The sequence below is a fragment of the Vidua macroura genome, chromosome 3 (genome assembly GCF_024509145.1).
Source record: "Vidua macroura isolate BioBank_ID:100142 chromosome 3, ASM2450914v1, whole genome shotgun sequence".
NCBI classification, from domain to species: Eukaryota; Metazoa; Chordata; class Aves; order Passeriformes; family Viduidae; genus Vidua; species Vidua macroura.
The window spans coordinates 32,822,212-32,830,964 of record NC_071573.1 but is presented as its reverse complement, the minus strand read 5'-3'; positions in this window follow the sequence as shown (position 1 = coordinate 32,830,964).

Below are 8,753 nucleotides of genomic sequence, written 5' to 3'. Positions count from 1 at the left end.
CCTTACTATTTAGAATGACCAATATATCCCACAAGGTAATTTCTAGCTGGAAGTCTGTTGCTCACCTCTTAGTGGGCATTGCTCTGCAGATCAGGAACTCAGGATCAAAAAACATAATCAAGAGTGTGTTCTGCTGCCTGTAGAAACTCAAAAGAAGGATTGGCAAGATTCTAACCAGTGACTCCAAAGAGATCACCAAAATCATCCTTCAGGGATCCCTGCTCAGAGGACTTGGTTATTACATAATCCCAGGCACCAAAGCACCCAGCATCATGCCCAACCCCATGCTGCTGGGACTCAGTGTTGCCTGCCCAGTAGGCTCTGTGGTCCTTAGTCCCAGGATTCTGCAAACTTCAGGGACCATGATCCCAAGGATACTGCTGAGGCACTTTCTGTAGGTCCTCACCTTCCCTTTGTAGTCCTTTTGTGTGTTGCTTTGTTTAAGAGTCGTTAGTTTTTGGTATAGCAAATAGTGCTAAAGAGAGGGTTACGGTTATGGTCAGTGTTAGGGTTTTAGGTGAAGGGTTTGTATTGTAGTTAGGCTTGAGTTTAAGGTTAGGGTTACAATCATGAGGGGTAAAGTTAGAGTTAGCTTTACGTTTAGGGCTAGGGTTACTGTTTATAGGGATAGCATTAGGTGGTAGAGTTAATATTAGATTTACAGTAATTTTGGTTACATTTAGGATTATAACAAGTGTTGGACTTAAATTTAAGGTGAGAGGTTAGTTGAAATATTTTTAGGGATAGAGATACAGTCATTAGGGTTAATGCTAGAGTTATGTTTAACCTTAACTCTGTTAACTGAGTAGAAGTTTCAGTTGTTAGGGCTGAATTTGTTAGTTTTTGGGGATATGGTCATCTAGGTTTATGGATTTTGTTGGGAGGGATTTTGGTTAGTGATAGTCATAGAATTATTGTTAGGGCTTTTCTTTGGAGTGGTGGAAGTGTGTTTGGTGAGTATTATGTGAGGAGAAGGCACAGGAGCAATCCTAGTAGTGAGAGTATGACAAAGACTGTGTCTGTTTTGGTCATTATGTACTTAGTAAGTTTTTCAATAAGAAGTCATTTAAAGAGGAATCCTGGTAGCAGGGGAAGTCCTGCTAGGAAGCCTAAGACTAATATTGAGATTTTACTGTGTATGTGGATGTTACAGTGATTGACAAGGGTGTTGCCCAACCAAATATCTCCTAAGGCTGCAGCCAATCTCACCGGCCAGGACCTGAAGGGCTGTGGGGTTCAAACCAATGAGAGCATCCAGACCATGTCTTTCGAATGCCCTATATAAGGGAGGGGTTGGGAAAGTAAAATCTTCTGTAGTTTTCTGTTGCCACCTGAAGTTTGGGGTAAGTGGTCTCTATCTCCCGCCCCCTCAACACTCTCCTCTCTCCCCCCTCCCCCCCCCCCCCCCCATGACCTAACGTGGATATTTTCATTCTTTAGGCCATTATCATTAGTTTTTGAACTTGGTTTGCATTGAGAGCGAGGACTGTTGTGGCAGTTATAAGGAAGTATAAGTAGAAAGTTAGTAGTGGGTGTTTGGGTATTACAGCCATAATAATTAATAGGCTATTCAACCCAAGAGAGAATTCTTAAGACTTTTTAAATCTGTTTTTTATTTAGTCCAGTTCAGTTTCAGTCTCCTAGAGCTGCTGAGGCAAGGATTATGGTGATTAATAATTTTGAGTAGAGTGATTTAGGACAAAAATGGTGATGGGTGACAGTGAATTTAATTATTGTTGATAGCCCAGTTGTTGATAATCCCAGTGATTGGGGATTAAGTACTTCTGTGAATCAGAAATGGAAAGGAACTGGGACTAGTTAGACTGCAATTGCTATTGTCAGTAGGGGCAGGATGTTGCGTGGTTTGATTTGTTAATGTCACACTGGTTCTGCTTCAAAAGATGATGAATGCTGAGGCGGCTGCTTGTACTAGGGAAGTACTTGATTATGGCTTCAGTGGCTTGTGGGTGGTGGGATTTGCAGATTTGGAGGTGAGTGGAATGGTAGTGAGGGTGTTAATTCCTGTTCTTGTTCAAGCCATGATTCAGTGGTTGCTCAAAATTGTAATGATTGCTCCTAGAATTAAGGTTGAGGAGGAGAGTCACTTTGCATGTTACAGCTCTTTGTTCACCTTACCACAGTGGTTCTTTATGTTCAGGCACATTATCCTTAAGGAATGAGACAGGGCTGCACAGCTGATTGGTATGCTGGTGCCTGCCCCATTCTAGCTTGGATTCACTTTCCAAAGCAGCTCAGTACAGAACAGTGGGATTCCATTTCCTACTGCTTGAGTAATCCAAAGGGGTCTACAATGTTTGGGCCTTACTTGGCTTGTATGTAGGATTTTTCATTCTTCTAATATTAAGAAGGCTAAAGCAATTAGAATGGGGATACCATGGGAATAGGAACATGACAAGATAAAGATATTTAAAAGTAGAAAGTCAGCTCAAGAGTAGCTATAGTGTGAAAAGAGATGAGGTAGGGAGATGATTTGAACCTCTGGATAATGGGATTAAACCTTCTGCATTTGCTGACCTCTGCTATGGGAGCAGTCCTTTTCCAGGGCAGGGATAGTACTCACTTGGTAGTTTAGTTGAGTTTATTACTCATGATTGCTTGTACTCACTTTTTTCATCCTATTGTAAATGAAAAAGTTCATTGTAGGGAGAAAATGACCTGGATTGCTCTGGTCTGAACACAGCTTGAATATACAAATCCCTAAGAGCAGCTGCTCCTTTAGGATGTTCTGATACAACATTGAAGTTGTAAACTTCATGTCAAAATGGGCTCTTGGAGGACATTGAGCAGTTTTCCCTGGGTGGTTTGGTCAGTTGCAGGGAAGGGGGAAGGATAAAGAATTTGGGCTGGGGTTGAGCTAAAATGGAATTTTGCTGCTTCAGATTTCCTCACAGTTTTTGCAGCAGGGTGGCAGCTCCATCCCTGCAAGCCATTCCCTTCTACAAATTGGTCCAAGGTTGTCAGTGCTGGCTCTGTGTCAGAGTAGGTGGCTGACAGCTACAGATGACCCTGCAAGGACACCCATGGCATCACAACATTCTATCATTAGTTTACTCTGCTTTCTCCTTTTTGACAGTGGCCAAATCACTCACACTGTCAGCCAGGACAGGGACTGTGGCCACAGCTGACCACAAATTGGACATGGTCATGAGATGCAAGTCCTGTTGCTTTCTTTGCCATCAGTGTCGGCTCTCACGACAGATAAATTTCCCCTTCTTCCTCTCCTTGCTGATTGGGTCCAACATTGAGGATGGTATTACAGTGCTATAGAAACACCAATAAGGCCTGCCTGCTTGCAGAGAGGTCTTTGTGGTTTGCAGAAATAGCAGTCACAGCTGTGTGGGTTTTTCCTGTGGATTCACAGAAGGCCAGCCTCAAGAAGGAATCTTTTTTTTCCCTCTTACCATTGGAGCCTTCCACCTTTCCCTTCAGACTTGCTAACTCAATACTGCTCAGAGGAATTAAACACAGGCTAGTTCCATGAAAAATAAAACCAAATAAATTTCCTCAGAAATTAAAAATTGCTCAAGAATCTCCCCCATTAGATGTGTTGATGATAAATGTGGGAGTTCACCTAACTCACTTCTTCCCTTGAGAGCATGGCACAGCCTCACACAGAGGTGAGGTGGGAGCTGGGCTGCTCTGTGGCAGGAGGAGGGTCTTGTGCCAGCCCAGAGAGCCTGTGCACATTGCCAGGGAGCAGTTGTGCCCTGCATGTGCCCCCTGCAATGAGCTGTGCTGCTCCCAGTGCCCCGTGGAGCTGTAGGGCTGCTCAGCTGAGGGGCAGGGAGAGGAGCAGGAGGGTGCATGTGCAGCTGAGCCATTCCTGGAAAGCACAGGGCTCTGGGCTCCCTGCTGTCCCAGGGCAGCCCAGAGGCCAGGCTGTTCCTGTGGCAGCTCTGTGGAAGTGGGTCAGGGTTTTCCCTGTGGGCTGCTTCAAGTGGCTGCCAGCAGGAGCATGTTTCCCTGTGCAGCTGTTTAGAAGTTTCCAAGGTATCTGTCCCATGAATTATGGAGCTTCAGATGCTTTAGGTTTGCTTTGCGGCCTCTGTTACATTTTATGTCTCCACATTGCAGGCCTGACTGGCTACCCTATTGCCAAGAGGTTTTCCCTGGCAAGTCCCTTGATGCTCCTTCCCTCCAAACCGTTGCTTCCCATCCAGAAGAGCTCTCTTTCTACCAAGCCAATCAAGATATGCAGCAGGGAGCAGGAGAATGGGAAAAATGGCACCAGCTGTGATGAGGAGAGTAGAAAAAAACAGGAGCTGAGTTCAGAGGGAAAAGGACGTAAGGTAAAGAGACCAAGCTAAGTCCTGTGTGGTAAATTTTCCGTTTATGTGCTGTTGGCAGAGCTCTGAGACCTTTTCCCTGACAGGAACTGAACCTTTCACTGAAGTTTGAACAGGTCATGATTTGGCTCTTTAGCTGTTCCAGAAATGATGGGATACTAAGGATGGGTGTGCATCTGCCCCCGCTGCCTCCACCCCCCTTCCTGGCCATGGCATGAGGGCCCTGGAGGAACTTGGGCAGGCAGAGACCTTGCAGAGAGCAGCAGGACAGGGAGCTCTGCTGAACTTCCTAAATGCCAGTGAGCCTGAGGTGATGGATGTGTGGGAGCTGGAGAGCAGCGAGCATCCTGAGAGCTCAGCAGCATCTGGGCTCAAAGGCTGCTGGGGAACTGTAGGAGGGAAGGGCAGCAGCAGAAGAAATGAGGGGCTGTTCTGGTTTGAAAGCAAAACCAGTGAGAGACTCCAAGTCAGAAATACAATTTATTGGGAAAAGAGAAAACAAAAGACAAAAATACACACAATGATACAAAAGGAAGACCACTGGCAAAGTCAGAATACAACCTGGCACCCGCTTTGGCCAGTGTGCTGGTAGCAGTCCAAATTGGAGTGGCTGCAGTCCTCTTGGAGTGGCAGATGTGGTTGCTGTGTCTTCTTGGAAACCTGTGGAAAGGCTGCCTTTCTCTCTAGAAATTCCTGGATTTATCCAGGTGGGAATGCCTAGCTTCTCCCCCTGGGCGGAGCATCTCACAATGGGCTGATGTTATTTTGAGGTGTGTTCTTAATCACCTGTTAAACAGAACTGGCTCTTGGAGAGTGTTATCTCTGAGTCATGAGGCGAGACATTGATGGGCCTATTAACAGGAGATAAGGAAAACTGTCCAGATGCAACTGCTACTCAGATGGTAATAGGAAACATCTTGGTGCTCAGTCTTGGACAGGGGCTTGAGAAAAGCAGGTTTTGACAACCTGCAGAATGGCTTTGTGGGGCCTTGGCTGGAGATCAGCACTGGCTGTTAGGTAGCTTAGGGGCAGGGAGAGAAGAGTGATCTAAACCCACTCCCATGCCATCCAAAAGGCCAGTGGAGACAGTGGCACCCCAGAACATCTTGATGTCAAACATGTAGATGCAAACTGGGAACGCAGCCACACTTGCACCAAAGTGAGCATGAGGGGAGTGCTGGGAAATGTGTGACATGGTCTCTCCCTCACCAGCTCCCTTTGCATTCCCCATCCTGGGCCAAGTTGCTCCATCAGTCTGACTTGTCTTTTCCTGCCAGGTCCCAGTTGAGGGCATATCTAAATGTCTTGAGGCATGAATAGGGGCAAGGCTGGATGCTTGATCTGAGCGCTCTGTTCTACTCTTTCCAGGCTTCCTTGGTGCATTCCAGTGGTGAGGATATGAAGAAGGGGTCTTTGGGACAACCTTTGATTCCCCCAATACGCAAGGCAGGAAGTCTCCCTGTTAGCAGTGCTGCAGGGCCTCTGCAAAACTCTCCCCAGCTGGATTTCCCGGAGTCCTGGGAGATGAGGTAAGCCAAGGTGTCTGCTGCTCCAGTGTGCTGTTCACCTCGCTCTTCCCATCCCATGTGGTTATTTTACACAGTCAGCTGTCCCCTGTATTTAGGCAAACCACTGTGTATCCATTCACCAGTTTGCCCATCTATGATGATTCGGGACAATGTCAAACCAAACACCATTGTCCCAAGATCAGAAGTGGTGGTGGGGAAGAGGAGGCAGGGCTTCAAAGCACCTCAGGACAGGTCCTCTGCAGGACATGGCTATAGATTCCCTCTGTAATGGTTGTGGTGTCATTTGGGAACTGTTTTGCATGGGTCTGGATTCTGCAGGTCTTTGAATACTGTGACCCATGACTGTCAACTTCTGTAGACATAAGAATATGCATGGGCCAATATTGGAGAGGTGTCTGCAAATTCAGGTGCTGCTTCTGTAAACATCAGGTGTCGTTTCTCTGTTTCTCGGCCTCCACTGTGGAATGAGATCCCAGATAAGTTTTAGGGTATGGATGTATAATATGATCAATGTTTAATTTTGGTCTGGGCTTAAGACCAAAGAGGGGAAGTTGCTAGAGAAGAGTTATAGGATCGTACCTGATGGAAAGATATTGGCTCGGGTATGTGTGAGAAAATGTAGCTGTCCAGCTTATCCGAGTGATAACAATAAAGAGGGAGTCACAGAAGTATCATTCCAATTGGAAATCTTTGGTAGGGCTTTTAAAGTGCAATCTGAATATTGTCCCCTAGCAGCTGAGTTAGAAAGAGCCTTTTTGTTCTGGAAAGAGCCAGGAGGTGTAATATCACTCTCAGGAGACAGCAGTGCTCTGACCACGTGTAGCACGAGGCTGTCACCAGGGTAAGGCACGAGCAGGCAAAGTCAAGCTTTGGCAGCAGTACAAAAGTAGCTGCCCTGCATACAGACTCGTGTCTGAGCTCAGCAGCTCTGACTGCTTCAGAGAGGCTGTAGGAGCCACTTGGCTCCAAAAGGAGAGACAGTAGAATTGGGGAGTTCTGATGCAAGTTGAAGAATGACTGCTGGTGGTGGGGAAGAGGAGCCAGGGCTTCAAAGCACCTCAAGATGGCTCCTCTGCTGGACTTGGCTATTGTTTCAGACAGAACTTGGCCAGCTCTGGTGACTCCAGAAATGAAAAGCTTAGGGAAAATTAATCAGCTTTCCATCATCTGGGAGAAATCCAGCAATGTTTGCAAAGTTTTGGGTCGGAAACCCACTGTCAGCCACTGGGAGTAGCCACAAATGGAGGCCATTTTCCATGTGAAGAAGAAGTAATTTCTCCAGGCTCTGGGTATCAGCTCAGAGGTGGCATTTGGGGCTGTAAGGGAATGCTTGGTCCTCTGTTCTGTAAGCTTTAGTTTTGGAGAAATCCTGCAAAGTTTACAAATTTTGAGGTCAGAACCCCACTGTGGGCCATTGTGAGTGGCTGCAAATGGAGGCCATTTTCCATGGGAATCAAGAAGTCATTTCCCCAGGCTCTGGGTATCAGCTCAGAGCTCGTGTTTGGGGCTGAATGGGAATGCTTGGTTCTATTTACTGTCAGCTTTAGATATGGAGAAATCCAGCAAATTTTGCAAATTTTTAGGTTGTAACCGCTCTCTGGGCCAGTGTGAGTGGCTGCAAAGGGAGGCTATTTTCCATGGGAAAAATAAGTAATTTCCCCAGGCTCTGGGTATCAGCTCAGAGGTGGCGTTTGGGGCTCCAATGGCATGCAGGATTCTAGTATCTGGCAGTTTTAGTTTTTGTGGAAACCAGCACCGTTGCCAAATTTTTATGTGGGAACCCCACTGTCAGCTAGTTTGAGTGGCTGCAGATGGAGGCCATTTTCCATGGAAAAAAGATTTCCTCTCCTCAGGGTCTGGGTGTCAGCTCAGAGATGGCATTTCGGGCTCAAATTGCATGTAGGGTCCTACTATGTATCACCTTTAGTTTTGGAGTAATCCAGTGAAGGTTGCATATTTTTATCTCGCTACACCTGTGGTGGCCAAATGCAGCATGAGTTCTTGGTGGGGGCAACTTTGGTTTGAGAGAAATCCTGTGCCATTTGGAATTTTAGATGTTGGAAACTCCCTTAGGGCCACAGGCCCCTGGGCAGTGCACGGAACCTTGGACTTGAACTCCGGCCCTTTTCCCTGTCAAACAAATCTCACCCCCCCAGTGTGTAGATGTCAGTTCGGTGGAGGTGTTTGGCACTCCCAGGGCAGCCTGAGTTCTTGGTGGGGGCTGCTTTGCTCTGGGAGAAATCCTGCACCGTTTGGAATTTTAGGAGGTAGATGGCCACTTGGCGCCATAGGCCCCTAGGTGGGGCGGAGGTCCCTAGTGGCGAATGCCGGCCCTTTTCCATGGGAAACCCACAGCCTGGCCCCTCCTGAGCAGTGGTGTGCTGGATTACTCTTGGTAATGGTGGCTTGGGCCTTTGGCCCTCTCTGTCTCACACTTCCTTGGAATTTCTTCTGGCTGTTCCCTGGCAAGCATCTTCTCCCCCTTCCCTGTTTTAAATCTTCCTGTTCCAAATCTCTGCTCTGCTACCTTCCCTCCCCTTCAAACAGGAATGGGGAATGGAAAGCCCTTTCCTGGGGCTGGTTCCCAAGGGTTCCAGATCAGCTGCAAAGAAGAAGCCATGGTAGGAATGATGGGTGGTGGTGCCTCTGGAGGGCTTTTAGCACCCCAGGGCAGGTGCTGCTCTAGGCTGGGTGATTGCTGGTAGGAGCTGGGGAGGGTTGCAGGTGATTTCAGAAGGTGCATTTCCCAAATGTGCTCATTAGCTTGTCTGAAGGCCACCAGAAAGCCAAGAGCAGTTTCTTGATCTAAAATATAAACTTGAAAAGCATTTATTTCAAGCAGATCCTCATTCCTGATCCTGGGATATGCCCTTCTCCCTTGCTCAGGAAGATGTTCAGCCCAAGGAATACAAGTTTT